Source organism: Rattus norvegicus, chromosome 15 (assembly GCF_021556685.1).
Source record: "Rattus norvegicus strain SHRSP/BbbUtx chromosome 15, alternate assembly SHRSP_T2T, whole genome shotgun sequence".
In the NCBI taxonomy this organism is placed as follows: domain Eukaryota; kingdom Metazoa; phylum Chordata; class Mammalia; order Rodentia; family Muridae; genus Rattus; species Rattus norvegicus.
Window position 1 is genome coordinate 2,448,096 of NC_141548.1, and position 16,041 is coordinate 2,464,136.

The following is a 16,041-nucleotide window of genomic DNA, read 5'->3' on the forward strand; positions in this document are numbered from 1 at the left end:
GCTGATACCAAGAAGCGCTTGCTGACAGGAGCCTGGTATGGCTGTTCCCTGAGAGGCTCTGCCAGAACCTGACCAATACAGATGTGAGTGTTTGCAGCCAACCATCTGACTGAGCATGGTAGAGAGCTTTGTGTTGGCACCTGAGGATGGTGCTAATACCCAGCAGTTCCCAGGATAGCCTCCCGGATAACCATGAGATGAGTTGTTAGTAGTGGGAATAGGGAAAAGTCATATCACATCCTCTCCCAGGGGTCCCCAAAGGGTAGAACCCTAAAGCGTGTAACTACCCTGCTCATCACACTCTTTCCACTGGCTCATGACCAGAGTGTCCCTGCCAACATCGCTCTGCATTGGCCCCACATAACTGCTTTCACAAAATCATGGTCTCATATCTGCTCCATGGGCCAGTCAACCTAACATCACCCATTGCCAGGGTCACTAAGAACCTTAGAAAGGTCCTGTAAGCATATCCACCCTTTCTTTTTTCTATTTTTTCTATTTTTATTTTTATTTTTTTATTTTTCGGGGCTGGGGATTGAACCCAGGACCTTGCGCTTCCTAGGCAAGCGCTCTACCACTGAGCCAAATCCCCAACCCCCATATCCACCCTTTCAACATAGCAACGCGATGTCCTCTACAGAGTTATGTTTGAGAATCATGCAATTGAGATACAGAAAAATAAAAATAAAAATTCTCCCACTTGGTTTTATCTAAGCTTACAACTTTGTGTCAAACCACATATGTAGTATCCTGGGCTTTCTGCATTCTCGTGCAGCCCTCAAGAGACCCACTGAGCATGCCTGGAATCCTTGGGCTTCCATTTCAGCCATCTAGACTCTTACCATACATTCAGTCCCAGTGACAGCCACACCAAACCATTATGAGTATCCATGGTGATTATCTGGCTGAAGGTTTACTCACTTCACAAAAACTGACGTGCAGATCCAGTGAGGAGCCATCAGAAGATGGATTCTTTGCAGCCGTTGGCAAGCTGGCTGTAAAATTCAGATGTGTGTGCTGAGAGCCTGGTTCAGCAGAAACAATCCTTAAAAGAGGTCAAATGTGAGGACTGACACAGATCCCCCGACTTGCTCTAAAACAACAGTAATCTAGAAAGCAGAGCTGGCACTTGACAGAAAGCAATGGATGGGTAAAGGTTAGCTCAAGATGGATCAAAGACCTCAACACAAAACTCTTAGAGAAAAACATAGCTGGGCCAGGCCTGCAATGCTAGCATTTACAGAAAAGATTTCAAATTTGAGGTTACCCTAGGCTAGATAGCAAGACTTTGTTCCAAATGGGAGAAATAACCAGGGACTAAGTACAGAGTTCAGTAGAAAACTTCTCTAGCTTTCTTGTTCTTGCTCTCTCCTTCCTGCTCCAGGTCTCTCCCCATTCCCTTCCCCTCCCTCTCTCTCTTCACATGCTCATGGCTGGCCTCTACTTCTCTACTTCTCTTCCCTTCCCTTCCCTTCCCTTCCCTTCCCTTCCCTTCCCTTCCCTTCCTCTCTCTCTCTCTCTCTCTCCCTCCCTCCCCCCCTCTCTCCCTCCCCCCCTCTCTCTCTGTGCCTCTACTACCCTCTCAACTCCCCTCCCCATGCCTTGAGTAAACTCTATTCTCTACTATACCATCGAGTGTCTCTCAGGGAAAAAGAAAGCCTCAGCCTGGGGCCCTCGAAGGCACCCCCTTCCTCCATATCTCACCACACCTTCATAAAACATATCCCCTTCCCCTTTATAAAAAAAAACTAATTAATTAATTAAAAAGAAAACTTCTGTAGCATGCATGAAGCCCTGGGTTCAGGCCCCAGCACAACACAAGCTGGGTGGCGCACACCTGTAATCTCACCTCTCAGGAGGCAGACACAACAAACTCAAGTTCACCCTCCATTGCATAGTGAGTTTGAGGCCAACCTGTGTTACATGAGACCCAGAGAAAGGGGGGGGAGGGAGGGAGGGAGGGAGAGAGAGAGAGAGAGAGAGAGAGAGAGAGAGAGAGAGAGAGAAACAGAGGAGGCAGGGAAGAAAGGAAACAGGTGGCAAGCAGGAAGAAAGAAAAAAGAAAGATTAATTTTTATAATCTTGGAGTTTAGTAGAGGTTCTTAGATATGGCTCCAAAAGAATAAGCAACAAAATGATTTTAACTGAATTTCTGGTTTTAAAGACAGTACCAATATAGTGAAAATACAGGGGCTGGAGAGACGGCTCAGCAATTAAGAGTAAGTACCGTTCTTGCCGAGGACCCGAGTTTGATTCCAGAATCCATGTTGAATGGTTCACAACTGCCTGTGACCCCAGCTCCAGGGGATCTGATGCCTCTGACCTACATAAGCACCTGCATTCACATGTACATACCCACACAGGCACATAAAGTAATGAATAATCAAAATAAAGCAGGAGAGGATGAATATAATCAAATACAACCTGTGGAGGAGGAGAGAATGTCTGCAGCACGCTTCTGAAGAGGTAGTTAACCTTGATCTACAGACTTTATAAGCTTAGAAAGGAACTAGGAGCCTAGTACAGCAAGCCTCTGGGTCTGGCTGTGAAGGTTTCCGGACAGGATTAACTCCTGTAGTGGAGGAGATCCTCTCTGAATGTCCCAGGTACATCTCAAAGGTTGGAGGCTCAGAGAGAATAAACAGGGGAGCAGAGAAAGAGCCAGGTAGATAGGCATTCATTTTGTCTACTCCACCATGCAATGGACTAATTAATCTGGCAGAGGAAATTTCAATGCAGTCCAATGTTCAAGCTGTTGCATTGTTAATTGTGGCCGCTTTTGGCCAAGTTTATAATGAGACCCTGCAACAAAAGTCAGAGTGGAGATAATTTTATAACTCAATTGTCTCTCTCAGGCATTTTGCTGCAATATAGTGGTTTGAATAAGAGTGGCCTCCATAGACCCATATAGATTTGAATGTTTAGTCATCAGGGAATAGATAGCACTCTTTGGGAAGGATTAGGAGGTGTGGCCTTATTGAAAAAAGTGTGTCACTGGAGGTGGGCTTTCAGATTTCAAAAGCCCAAGCCCTTACAACTGTAATCTTCTCTTGTTAAATTTAACTTTATTATACTTACAGTCTCTAATTTTGTCTTAGCATCTATTTGTCCGGCATTAACAAGGTTAGTTTTCTTTCAGTTAGTGATTCCTTGATCTTTTTTCATTGTTTTACCTTCTTACATCAGTCCTCCACTTGACTCTCATAGGTAGAAAGCTAATCTGTGTGTATGTGTGCACATGAATACAGGTACATACAGAGGCCAGAAGAGGAAAACAGAACCCCTGGAGCTGGAGGTACAGATGGTTGTGAGCCACCTAATGTGGGTCCTGGGAACTGAGCTTGGGTTCCCTGTAAGATCAGCACTCAAATGATGAGCCACAGAATCTTTCTAAATCCAGTCTTGTGGTTTCAGCCTTTTACATTTATTAATTTTTAAAGATTTATTTATTTGTTTTATGTAAGTACACTGTTGCTGTCTTCAGACACACCAGAAGAGGGCATCAGATTCCCTTACAGATGGTTGTGAGCCACCATATCGTTGCTGAGAATTGAACTCAGGACCTCTGGAAGAGCAGTCAGTGCTCTTAACTGCTAAACCATCTCTCCAGCCCCCCCCCCAATTTATTAATTTTTTTAGTGAACACACTGATGGGTTTCCTTGTGACATTTGCAAACTTGCATTATTGTTGCCCTTAGCTGATAGTCACACATCCTGACCCCTCCTCCATCCTCTCTGGTCCTCACTGGTCCCCCTTCCTCCTCACAGACAACCCCATTCTGCTTTCATATGTGTGTATATATTTAACTCAAGGTAGTCAGTGCTTTTACCTGGAGGAACCAGTCTGTTTTTATTTCTGGAGGTCACAAGTCTATTTGGCTTTATTTCCATGATTTGATCTTGGTGTTTGGTGGGAAGGGTGTTCTAGTTTCTAAGGATTTCTTTTCTTCTTGCATCCTTGAACTGATTGGAGTTGGGGTGGGTTCTTTTATTGGTTGGTTGGGTGGGTTGGTTGGTTGGTTGGTTGGTTTGGTTGGTTGGTTGGGTTAGTTGGTTGGTTGGGTGGGTGGGTTGGTTGGTTGGTTGGTTGGGTTAGTTGGTTGGTTGGTTGGTTGGTTGGTTGGTTGGTTGGTTGGTTCTTTTATTGGTTGGTTGGTTGGTTGGTTGGTTGGTTGGTTGGTTGGTTCTTTTATTGGTTGGTTGCTTGGTTGGTTGGTTGGTTGGTTGATTAGTTCTTTTATTGGTTGGTTGGTTGGTTGGTTGGTTGGTTCTTTTATTGGTTGGTTGGTTGGTTCTTTCATTGGTTGGTTGGTTGGTTGGTTTGGTTGATTTGTTGGTGGGTTGGTTGGCTGGATGGTTCTTTTATTGGCTGGTTGGTTGGTTGGTTGGTTGGGTTGGTTGGTTGGTTGGGTTGGTTCTTCTATTGGTTGGTTGGTTGGTTGGTTGGTTGGGTTGGTTGGTTGGGTTGGTTGGTTGGGTTGATTGGTTGGTTGTTTTCCCTCTCATTCCACTGCCCCACCCCTAGCTTAAAAGATGCAGCCACAGTTAACAATGCAACAGCTTGAATATTGGACTGTGTTGAAATTTCCTCTGCCAGATTAATTAGTCCATTGCACAGTGGAGTAGACAAGATGAATGCCTATCTACCTGGCTTTTCATTGCTGATGATCAAACCCAGGGTCTCACCCAACTAAAGGCCACTTGGGTCATTTCTGACTCTCAGTCATTATAAATAATGTTAATATTCATGTACGTCTGCATGAGGAGAAATGTTTTCAATTCTCTTGAACTATATTTTTTCTTAAAAGATGGTTTTATGGGTTGGGGATTTAGCTCAGTGGTAGAGCGCTTGCCTAGCAAGCGCAAGGCCCTGGGTTCGGTCCCCAGCTCCGAAAAAAAAGAAAAAGAAAAAAAAAGAGTAGTTTTATTATGGTTAAAACCACAAATTGAATACTTTTGTTAAAAAAATGACATTGTTATTTATTAATCAATTCTGGGTAATAACACTTCCAGACTTAACTATCATCTTTTCTGTGTGCTGATAACTTCTTAGGTCTTTGGCAGTTTTAAAGCGTGTAACTATTATAAACTCTAACTGACCCATTGTGCTACAGTAGCATTAGAAACTCCTCTGTGTATGTGTTTGGTACCTATCTCTGGACTTTGTTGGATCAATGATTTTGGCTCCATAAATTAGAACAGACACATACTATTTAAATCTCTGTCTAACTTACTTCACTTAACATAGTGTCTTGTTCTATTAATTTTACACAAATTTTTACTAGCTTTTATGGAGGAATAAAATTCCTATTGTACATACACACCTCATTTCTAATCCATTCATCCACTGGCATCTTGGCTGACTGTCTTGACTGTGGTAAACAGCACTGCAAAAAAAAAAAAAAAAAAAAAAGACAAAAACCACATGATTAATTGCTTTTGTATATATGCCCAGAAGTCCAGTTAGTAGATCAAGTGGGAATTCTAGTTTGAATTTTTGTTTGTTTGAGACAGTCTTGTTATTTAACCCGTGCGGTTGCTGAGAATTTTTTCTCATGCTTTAAAGATCTTCTATTTTCTGGTATTCTTCTATGTAACTATGATATGCCCATATATGAATTTATTTTCATTCAGCTTGCTTGAAATCACTGCGATTCCTGTGGATGAGGACATTTCTTGAGTCAGAGTCTCCTGTAATTTAGAGGAGCAAAATATATCACTGAAACTGGCTTGAACTCCCAATCCTGCTGCCTCTACCTCCCAAGTGTTGGGATTATAAACATCACACAAGGACTGGAGAGATGGCTCAGTGATTAAGAGCACTGACTGCTCTTTCAGAAGTCCTGAGTTCAATTCCCAGCAACCACATGGTGGCTCACAACCATCATTAATGGGTTCCAATGCCCTCTTCTGGTGTGTCTGAAGACAGCAACAGTGTACTTACATAAAAATAAATAAATTAATTAAAAAAAATAAACATCACAGGCTGGAGAGATGGCTCAGTGGTTAAAAGCACTGGCTGCTCTTCCAGAGGTCCTGAGTTCAAATCCCAGCAACCACATGGTGGCTCGCAACCATCTGTAATGAGATCAGATGCCCTCTTCTGGTGTGTCTGAAGACGGCTACAGTGTACTTATATAGAATAAATAAATACATCTTTTTAAAAAAATCACACAAAGTTAGAACTTAGAGGGGTTTTCATGGTGTTTCTTGCTTTGTGTTTTGTTGTGTATGTGTATGATGTGTGTGTAGATGAATTTTAGGTATGTGTGAGTGCAGGAATACACACACCATGGTGTATGTGTAGATAGAAGTCAGAGGACAAACTCGGGTGTGAGCCTTCACTTTTTACCTTGTGTGAAACTGGGTGTTTCCTCATTGAGCTCTGCACACAAACCATCAAGCTGTAGAACTCCCCTATCGGCAACTTCCATTTTCCCGTGGGGCCCTGGAATCATATATGTGTATTCTACAACATCTGGCTTTTACATAGCTTCTAGGGACCCAAATCTGGGATCAGGTTAGTGTGGCAAACACCTTACCCAATGAGGCATCTCCCCAGACTAGCCTCATACTTTTTTAAAGATTTATTTATTTATTCTATATAAGTACACTGTAGTTGTCTTCAGACACACCAGAAGAGAGCATCAGGTCTCATTACAGATGGTTGTGGACCACCATGTGGTTGCTGGGAATTGAACTCAGGACCTCTGGAAGAGTAGTCAGTGCTTTTAACCGCTGAGCCATCTCTCCAGCTCCAGACTTAACATTTTTTAAATGATCCGGAGAATGATGAGCTATTGCCATTTTAAATATTGCCTCTTTCCTATTATTTCTATAATTCCTTTCAAACAATTCGATTAGATGCATCTTTAAGTTTCGAATTCCAACTTTAATATCTCTTAACTCTTGTAGATTGTCATGTGTGTTTGCTATAACTTTCCAAATCTTTCCCTTTTTAAATTCCGTCTTCAGCTATGTCCAGTCTATTTACTGTTTTGAGTTTTTCATGTGAAATTATTTTAAATCTGTTTGCCGGATCTTCCTGGTGATTTTTGTAACCCTTGCCTCTTTCTTATGCACAGAGATTCAAGCTGTTGAAGTTCTAGGCTGCTCAGAGAATTACTTATTTCCTGGTAACAATGATTTTAATCTGTTTCTGGCCTGTTCCTAGTAATTCCATCTCTTACAAACTCCTCCTATCAACAAAAGGGGATTTTTAACTATTTTCCCTAACATTGTTTCATGCTCTGGAGCAAGTAGATCTTTAAATCCTTAGCCATTATCTAGATGTTTAAACTCCCTTGGCTGTTTCCCCAGTGCTCATTCTTTGAGGTAATAGCAATGCAGCACCTACAGTGCGCCAAGAACTGAGGATTTGACAGAAAAGAAGATAGAGTCTGTTTCTGCCCCCAAAGTTGTGTAAAGTCTCCAAGGAAGCCAGGACACAGCACCTCCGTCTAGTGGAATTAGCAATGTCACACGCAAGCACATGAAGCCAGAGCAATCTAAAGCCCAGACTGCCTTTAAGTTGCCAACATTCATTTGAAGGGAAGGAACGTCCCACAAAGGAAAGCCCAAGTTGACTTCCTACCTCAGGAGGCATTACGGAGGCAGCCTGTTTTTATTCAAGTTCATTTTGTTACTGGAACATTCAGACTCTGGGAGAAGGTCTAGACCCCGCTGCAACCCCAAGCTTCCTAATAAATCAGTAATTCCAACCACATGCAGTAGCCTCCTGGAGGGATGTTCTGGAAAAATATTTTCCACCTCATTACATTTTCGATGGTGTTTTAGTTGCAACTCCAGCCATCCCATAATTCTAGTGCTCTAAAGAACCATCGCTACAGAGCAAGGGGCTCCGAATGATGGAGTTGTCGCGGGTTGAACCGTGTCCCACAGTGAGATAGCCTGAAGTCCTACACAGAACTTCAGAATGTGACCTTATGTCAAAATAAAGTCATTGTAAATGTCATCAGTGGAAAGGAGGCAAGCCAGAAGAGGACACCCCTCACCCTCGCAATCCAAGTTGGATGACTGGACGAGGAGAGGGAAATCTGGACACCGGAAAGCCCAGTGTAGAGGGCAACCCATGGAAAGAAGTCTATAAGCTGGGGTCAGGGTGGGGGATTCCAAGCATTGCCCAAAAGATCCAAGCTGAGGGAAAGGGCAGTAGCAGACTGTCTCCCCCAGGACACCTTTCCAGGACTATGATTTGAGCACTGGTCACAGCAACTCTGAGCCACTAAATTTCTCTCTCACCCAGCATGAGTTACCTAGGAAACCCATGGACCCACATAAATACGCCATGTTTTGCTGGACTCATAGGCGCCTCCCCCTCCGGCTCCACGTTCGCGGCAGGCATTTGTTGGAGAGAGGGGGCGCTGCAGAGACTCCCGGTGTACATATCGAACACAAGCAGCTGGGCTGTCCCTGCATCTCTTAGCCCATATATCTGTGCCGAGGAGACCTTTTCTAACACAGCCTGGAGCCTCAGCCACTGTCCTAGATGGTTGACCATGAACAAGGCTGTCTTAGATCGTCTAGCTCCAAAGCCAGAGGACCCAACCCAGCCATTGTGGTAGTCTTGAAGCATGGAGCATTCTAAGAGAGCAAAGCGGGGAACCAGGGACACAGAGGGGTGGGCAAGTGACCAGGGCAGGCAGGCTCCAGGGACTAACGTATCCTCCCTATCCTAGCCTGAGCTTCCTGGCTACCACCCACTCTGTCCCTTAGCCAGAGCACCTTGTCCTGATGAGGGCCAGTGCCATGATGAGGCACTGCCCTGGTCCTGGACCTCTGTCTCTGCCCAAAGGTGACAGAGGGGCAATGCCAGGCTACTGTGCTGGACAAAGCCATTCCTTCTATGCTGAGTCAAAGTCCACATCCCCTTGCCTTATCCAGAGTCCCTAGTCTCTCAGAGAAGGGTACCCCACACAAGTGCAGCAATAAATCTCCAGGGGCTTGGGGCTAGAGTATGTAACAAGGCTACTGTCCCCTTCACACCTCAGCTATGGCTCCCCAGATCTGTGCCTTGTGGAATCTTCACAAGGGGCAGTGAGGCATCTCTGGGGTTTCCAGAAGACCAGGGAAACACCCAGGAAGAGGCCTGTGAGCATGTGGGGCAGGGCTGGGCAGGATCAGAGAGAGCTTCCTGTCCCTCGGGTCATTTCTGTTGAGCAAGAAGAGACCCCGAGAGCCTCCTCTTGCCAACACACAGATGGGAACTGAAGCCCACACCTGACAAGACTTCCTGACACATAGCACAGCCAGGGGGCCAAGGCTCGTGGGTACTGAGCTCGGGCCAGGAAATGTAAGTGTCTGTGCAATGCAGCTCCCCACAAACGGAGCCTCAGGCAGGAGGCATGGACGAAAGGGTGAGCCAGAGCCTCCAGAGGGAGAGCTTCACAGAACTCATTGTTCCTTTAGGCTAGAGACCTCTCCCGTCAGCCATCCCAACCCCTCTCCAGTCACGTTCTGCCAGGGTTGACAGGTGAGACTCTTGCCTGCCTGCCTGTCTGCCAGTGGGCCTGGGGACTCAGGATTTCTAGACTGCAAGTATGGCGACCACGCTGGCTTGTCAGTTAATTCATTATCGCATTATTCAATGCTCAGGAGTCAGCTGCAGGCATGCAGGGAGCACAGCTGATGTGGGCATTAGTGGGATGGATGGATTCAGTGCCAGCCATGGCTGGTACCACGATGCTCGCTCTGAGCCAGAGAGGTGGCTGGGACTGGAAGGCACTGGAGATCTGGCCAGTGGCCCTGGGTGGCCCTAGAGGTTGGGAAGTCTACTAAGAGGTTCTTCCCTATAAGGACTCCGCTGAGCATGTCTCTGGGGCTCTACCTGCTTCAACCAGGAACAGCACATCTAAGCTCTATCCTTTCCCAGCTGTGTGACCTCCCAATGATTATTGGCCTCTCTGAGTCTTCGGCATCTTTGTATAGAAAACGTGGTGATGTGCTAGATGTTCCCAGTAACCAGTCTTTCCTTCAACTTTACAACTGAGTTTTTATAGTTACAGACATAAAAACGATGTGTTAGCACAAGGATGACCGTGTGGTTGTGGTCAAAGGAGGAAAAGTATCTACTATAGGGAAAAGTATACACAATAGTATATATAGTACTATAGAGTACTGTCTATAGGGACCCTTCAGGACGTTATCCTGTTCCATGAAAAGAAGGAAGGAAGTCCCGTTTTGTCCCTCCCTATTTCCTGATTATCTGAGGAAGGGTGTGATGGCTGGAGCTCAAGCAGCTATCTTGCCCAAAAGAGAAGTCACGTGATCAGGAAGGCATTTCCTGTAGAATAGTGTGGTCCTTAAAAACTGCTAAGTCCTGAAACCAGAAGATCTGGGTTCAAATCCTTACTCTACCTCTTGTGAGCTGTGCAATGTGGGGCAAGTTGCTTTACCCCTCTGTGCTTCAGCTAAAATGGTACCCGGCACTGTAGACTAATGGTGTGAGGACTAAAGGGCCAATGGGGAATCCTAAGGAGTGCCTGGGACAGGGTAAGACTGATAAAAGTATTGGCTGCTTTATCAAGTTTACACACCTGGCAGGACTTCCTGGACAGCTGTGAAACTCTACTTCAGAAGACCATACTCTGGGAAGCCTTGCCTGGGATATTGTGAGGTCCAGCTAGGGCAGAAGCAGCTTTCACTGCAAGGGAAAAAGAAAAATCAAGGGCCCTTACCTAGCGGACACACTTCAAGCCAAGTATTCAGCGCAGAAGTAGAATCAGGTGGATCTCTGTGAATTCGAGGTCGACCTGGATTACACAGTAAGACCCTGTCTCAGATGAGAAGTGGACAGAGAGTGGAGGAACCAGAGAGGGAAAAGAAAACCTAACTGTCCGTGTGGCCGGAGCAGTTGCCAGCAGGGGGCGTGCATGCTCCTCTCTCTAGTCTGGTTCACTCCGGCTGCTAGCGTGCAGCCGCCCCTAGTATTGCTGGTTTGGGTGGGCACTGAGGGGCTTGGAGCAGTAGCACTGAAGCCTCCCCGCAGCTCCTCTCTCATTCTCTGTTGAGATGATGCCGGCCTCTGTCTGCATCTTCCTTCCTAGCAAAGACAACAGACACTTTTCTCAGAAACTCGTACACACACAGAAGCTGGTTTCGGCCAATCAGATGCACTCACTGTACCAGTAACCTGGAAGGCCCGTCCAGTGCTAAACCAGGAGAAGCGCAATGTGACTTTTTGGTGGTGGTTGTGAAGGAATCTCACCGAGCCATGAGGGCTGTGGTAGGCGCTGGGATTTAATTAGAGCAGTCTTAGGGTGGGACGTCCCAGCCTGAGCCTCGCGGCCTCCTCCATGTGCTGCTTGGAGAGACTTCTGTTGTTTGTAATAAGGTCGGACCCGATGTTTGCCATAAGGTGGCGCTGTGGCTTGCCATCAGGAGACCCTGCCTGTCACACTGTCCATTCTGAATCTGCTTATTGGAGGAAAGGGGCAGTGGGAGGTCAGCCTCCTTATAACCACTCAGGGAAGCCTGGGGTTTGTGCCAGGCAAAATTTTGGCCCCAAGGCTTCTACCATCAATGTTACTCTTTGGGTCGTTATCTTAACCCGCAAAGGAGACCTTGCAGATGATGCTCAAGCTTCTATCCAGCTCACCTGAAACGGGGAGATAGTGGAAAACTCCACACAAGTCCCTGGAAGCCAAGGGGGAAGGCAGAGAAATCCGGGGCACCAGAAATGTCAGGTGCCATGACTGGCCTGGTGGTGGATGACTCTCAAAAGGATGTGAGTTGTACAGACAGCTCCCGAGATTGGGAGAGGCCCGTTCACCGGGAGAACTGCCATCCTCCAGAGATCGTAAGTATACAGTACTGACCTCACAAGGCTTCCTTACCTCAGACTCAGGGCTGTGCACTGGTATTTTTAAGCCACTGGGTTTGTGGATACTCGTGATACAGCAATAGAAAACAGAGAAGCACCATCCCATGACAATACACACGCGCGCGCACACGCACGCGCGCGCACACACACACACGCACACACACACACACACACACTCACACATGCAAGCAACTTAGCAAAAGCAGCATAGTGGTGGACCCTGTAATTCTGGCACTTGAGAGTCTAAGGTAGAAAGAAGATCAAGGCTAGCCTGGGCTATACAGGGAGAGGCCATCTTGAAAGGGGGTCTGAAGGATGGTTTATCTGGCTCATGATTTCAGAGTTTGGGGTTCATAATCATTTAATAAGTTGCTATGTGTGCACATGCTAACCCAGTACCTCATGGTTGGGGGTGGGGGTGCCACGGGCTGCTTATTTCATGAAGAATGGGAAACAGAGGGAAAGGAGGGGTCCCCATATTCCCTTAGTGGTCACATGCCCAGTGACCCAGCTTTCCGTTACTAGGCTCCACTTCCAAGATTCCCACACACTGCCCCCCCCCTCAATCCTCTAAGATCCAAACCGTAACGATCCCATTTTATTCAACTGAGAGGCTCTGAGCTCAGACAGGCTGGGGTCACTGATGGGCCCCACATTCGAACCCAGGTCTATCTGGGGCCCATATTACTGCCTCCCCATTTGGCCTCTCAAAAGAGGGGGAAACTGAAGCACTTTGGGCATTGCCAGTGCCCGCTGCCCAGTATCCAAGCACAGAAGGTGAGCGACCCAGTCTCTGGGTTCCTCCCCGGTCAGTTTGAGGAACCCCTGAAACCCGTTGTATGATCTACCTCCTCAGTCCACTATCTTGAATTGCTCTTAGGGTCCCCAGAGTCTCAGCCTGACCTCCCAAAGCCTCAAGGTAAGAGGTGTTACCTTTGCTTCAGAATCTGGCAGTCTCGGCCCAGACATGAAGTCAAGCTGCAAGTTTCCCTGAGAAACGGGGGCCGGTCCGGAATGCACTGGGGAGTCACCCAAAAAAGTCTTCCCAGAGGGAAGAAAAAGGTTCCTGGGGCCCCCCAGGGACTCGGAGCTAGCAGCCCTGAGGAATCCTACCTCCTGTCCTGAAACCCCCCCTCCCTCCCCCCAGGACCAAATCCAGGGCCTTGTGCTTACTAGACAAGCGCTCTACCACTGAGCTAAATCCCCAATCCCCATGTCCTGACTTCTTGTTACCCCAGGAATGAGTAGAAGCCCTTGAGCTGGATCAGTCACAGTTCAAAGCTGGGCGCACAGGTTGACTGACAGTTTAGACCACCAACCCCAGATGTTTGTAAGAATCCAAACCAAGACCCAGAAGCCCTGGCCACACTGGGCCATGAAGCCCTATCACCCTCCCCTGACTTGCCTAATGAGTTCCCAGTTCTTCAGCTCAATTGAATCTTCTGCCTTCACTAGGTGACCTGTTCCGGGGCGGGGGGCGCCTGGGTGCTGGCTCTAAAGGAGATGACAAGCCCATGGGACGTTAGCAGGGCTGGAAGGAGTAGAACTTGGAAGGCAACAGGCAGAAACACAAGGGTCTGTCCCAGCCGGTGTCTGTGAACAGCTGTGACCCAATATGGCCAAGAATGCCCATTTATCTGCATGCACCCAGTTCCTCGAACCCAAAGAAAGGGATCAAACCCGGTCCTGACTTCAGGCCCCGCCTCCTACAACAAGGGCCTGCAACAGATTGGGAGGCACTGGCCCTGCATCGGAAGAGACTAGAGGCGAGGAGCAAGAGGAGAGGGAGGTGGGGAAATTAAATTTTGCGTGATCAGCAAGGTTTCAAACAATCGCTCGCCAGCTGAAGTGGATGCCACGTGTATAAGTCATTCTGTTTTATAGACCATTAGGGTCTCCAGAGAGAATCTGCATAGAGACCAGTGCTTTCTGTTGAAATTAAAATGTCAGAGAAAAAGAAATAGAACAAAACAGGGAATCTGCAATTAATTACCAGGCCATAAAAATTCAATAATCAGGAGGCAGAGCGGCCGCAGGCCCAGAGGTATCAGAGCCCGCGTAACAGGAATGGAAGGCATTAATCTTTTCAAATTAGTTTTTTAATCTGACTGGGATATATGGTGACATGGCTCCCTCCTCGCCTGCTTCCCCCACCTCCACGGCTCCTGCCTGGAGCCAGGCTGGGGGAGGAAGGCTGTCGTATGCACTGAGAACTTGTAGACCACCCAGATCCCCAGATATGGGGCAGGGGGCTCCAGCTAAGGACAGGGACCCTGTGCCATAGGCCGGCTGGAGAGACCTAGAGGGGACTGTGTGCTGAGAAGGTGGAAATTTAGCAGGGCAAAGCCACTCGCTAGGCAGAGAACTCGGACACCAGCAATCCAGGACTTTCCTTCTCTTGAAAATGGGAGCAACATCGCTGCTTTAAAGGGATGCTGGGTGCACAGCCCCTGGCACCCAGTAGGTGCTAAGTAAAGACTTCCAATCGTCGTGTCTTTGCCACTGGCCGCTGTGTGGCCCTGCCAGCACACATTTAGGGCCTGCTGTGTGCTCAGCCCCAAAGGGACTTACTTTTCTTCAGGCCTTACCTGGAGAACATGACTCAAACTCAGAGGCATTTTCAGGACTGACAGACATTGAGAGTCAACAAGAAGGAACAGCTTGTCTAAGGAGCCTGTTCTAGGAGCAGTTAGGGGAAGCAGCTGAGATCCCACCACTCACCCAGAGAAAGGAGGTTCCTCTCCTGTTTGCCTGCACCCGGTACAGACGCTGATAGGTCAAGAAGCCAATCTATCCTGATTGTGATTGGAGACCTGCCCTCACTTCCTAGGCCCCGGACTCTAGCAGCATTGATTCCAGTTGACTAGTCCTAGGATCTCTCACTGACCTTGCACCCGTCTGCCTGCCTTTGGTGGCCTGGAGAGTGTTGTTTAAAAAAAGGACTTCCAGGGTAACCACCTCTGGGGCCCTGTGAATTCGAGCTCTTAAAGACAGCACCAGGGCTGGAGAGATGGCTCAACAGTTAACAGCACTAACTGCTCTTCCAGAGGTCATGAGTTCAATTCCCAGCAACCACATGGTGGCTCACAACCATCTGTAATGGGATACAATGCCCTCTTCTGGTGTGTCTGAAGACAGCTATAATGTACTCATATACATAAAAATAAATGAGTCTTTTTAAAAAAAAAGACAACGCCAATAACCTAATAGGCACACTACACTGTACAGGTGTTTTCAACTGGAACCCCATCAGGTGTGGTGGGCAGTTGGGAAATATAGTGCTGTATTCTTGGTGGCCCGAGGCAAGGGGCACCCCTGAGAAATTACGCTATGCAACTGATCTGGTATAAAGGGGGTTTCCCTAGGGAAAAGGGAGAGGAGGGAGGACCAGGGGTAGAGGCAAGCAAGTGGACTTGTAAACAGACAGGAGCAAAGCCATGAAGGCAGAGAAAAGCAGGGCAGAGAGGGAGAGAGAGGAGTTGAGGAGATGGGGAGATGAGGGGGGGGGGAGAGGGGAGCTGAGCAAGAGTGAGTGCTGGTGTGGCAGGGGTCCTTTTTATCTGTGGCACACCCCTGTGGTACCTGGGGGCCGGGCAGGTGATGCCTTAAGCAATTGCTAGGTCCCTGGGGTCAGGTCAGCGAGTTGCGTGTTAGCGAGGTCTAGTAAGGATTTCACCGTAAAGAAAGAGGGATAGTTGAGTTGAGTTGCGTACCAGTTGTACCTGTCCAGTTGTTTCCAAGCCATAAACTACCATCACCTTTTGCTTCCACCGGAAGCATATAGTAGGTATTCAAGAAATGCCTGCCAAGATGTCGCCGCTTCTCAAGGAACCCTCTCTAGCCAATGACCATAACGGCAAGTACCACTATTGAGTACCTATTATGTGGGAGGAATCCCGTTGCCTTTGGTGGTAAGACTGTAATCCCTGCTTTTTAGAAAAGAAACAGACTCGGAAAAACTGACGCGCGCGCGCGCGCGCACACACACAGACACACACACACACACAGACACACACACACACACACACACACACACACACGCAAAAGCTACACCCAGCATCCCAGCCACCAGCCACTAAGGATACCTAGTGGAACCCAGGTGACTTCAAACCAGGTTCTTGGTTCCTTTAACTTTGGGCACCTCTCTAAGAAGCATCCCCCCAGTCTCTTTGAACTCCTCCTTTAGCCACACACACTTT

General features: G+C 47.4%; 1 long non-coding RNA gene across 1 annotated transcript; it reads right to left on the reverse strand.

Annotated features, from left to right (window-relative positions):
- Positions 1–3,411: 3,411 nt before the first annotated feature.
- On the reverse strand, positions 3,412–11,851 carry LOC134482075 (uncharacterized). Its single transcript, XR_015638598.1, has 3 exons — positions 10,557–11,851; positions 5,325–5,387; positions 3,412–4,887 (listed from the first exon to the last, which is right to left on the reverse strand). It is a non-coding gene; the product is annotated as an uncharacterized LOC134482075 (long non-coding RNA).
- Between the last annotated feature and the right edge of the window lie 4,190 nt (positions 11,852–16,041).